This window comes from Schistocerca cancellata, chromosome 2, assembly GCF_023864275.1.
Source record: "Schistocerca cancellata isolate TAMUIC-IGC-003103 chromosome 2, iqSchCanc2.1, whole genome shotgun sequence".
Classification (NCBI taxonomy): domain Eukaryota; kingdom Metazoa; phylum Arthropoda; class Insecta; order Orthoptera; family Acrididae; genus Schistocerca; species Schistocerca cancellata.
Window position 1 is genome coordinate 306,055,661 of NC_064627.1, and position 1,226 is coordinate 306,056,886.

General features: G+C 42.3%; 1 non-coding gene across 1 annotated transcript; it reads left to right on the forward strand.

Annotated features, from left to right (window-relative positions):
- Positions 1 to 287: 287 nt before the first annotated feature.
- Positions 288 to 362, forward strand: Trnai-uau (transfer RNA isoleucine (anticodon UAU)). Its single transcript has one exon. It is a non-coding gene; the product is annotated as a tRNA-Ile (tRNA).
- The last annotated feature ends 864 nt before the right edge of the window (positions 363 to 1,226 follow it).

Here is a 1,226-nt window from a genome sequence, read left to right on the forward strand (position 1 = left end):
CTAGCAAAGCTGCATGGTCATTGACGGTAACTGTTCTTTCGGGAACAGATACTACCGTCATATATAGTTAAAAATATGGGTTCCCGGCCTTTGACCTTCTTGTGCGAACGCACACGCTGTGCCCGAACTCGTACGGGACTTGGTAGATTAATCCGCCACGAGTAATGAGTATGATGGGCAAACAACTATTAGGCGCACTACGAATGTAGTATTGTGGACATGTTGGGAATGTGGATCTCACGGGGTGCGTGCAAGGGATAAGTCCCTGCAGACGCACTATCCTCTGTGCCCGCGGTGGCTCAGATGGATAGAGCGTCTGCCATATAAGCAGGAGATCCCGGGTTCGAGTCCCGGTCGGGGCACACATTTTCAACATGTCCCCAATGAAGTGTATCAACGCCTGCTTGCAGCTAGGGTGTCAATTTAATTATCATTTCATTTCTAGCAAAGCTGCATGGTCATTGACGGTAACTGTTCTTTCGGGAACAGATACTACCGTCATATATAGTTAGAAATATTTCAGTTGATCGATGAAAGAAGGAAGTACAAAAATATCCAAGGAAATTTAGAAATTCAGAAATACAAGTCACTTAGGAATGGAAGCTAGTGCAAAATTACTGCATGAAAAATTCCACTGTTAAATAAAGAGGAGAGAGTGGTTAGGTGGAGGAGTACACTGAAGGCCTCTACGATGGTGAAGGCTTGTATGATTACGTGATAGAAGAAGAAACAGGAGTGGATGTAGAAGTGATAGAGGATCCGATTTAAGAGCGAAAAAACAAGAAGGGATGCATAACATTCCATCGGCATTTCTAATAAACGACTGTTCACGTTAGTGTGTAGAATCTATGAGATATATCATCATACTTAGGGGAACACGTCATCCACACAATTCCGAAGATAGTAAGGGCCGACAAGTACGAGAATTGTGTCACAATCAGCTTCACAACTCTTACATTCAAATTGCTAACAAGAATAATATACAGAAGAATGAAAAAGAAAACTGAAAGTCTGTGAGATGACGATCAGTTTTGCTTGAGGAAAGATAGAGGCATCAAAGAGGCACTTCTGAGGTAGCTCTGGATAATGGGAGCAAGACTGAAGAAAAATCAAGACACGTTCACAGGATTTGTAAAGTTTAGCAAGGTGTTTGAAATGCTGAGAAAAGTAGGGGTAAGCTATAGGTAAAGACGGGTAATATATAATACTAGTGTCGCCAATGGTCG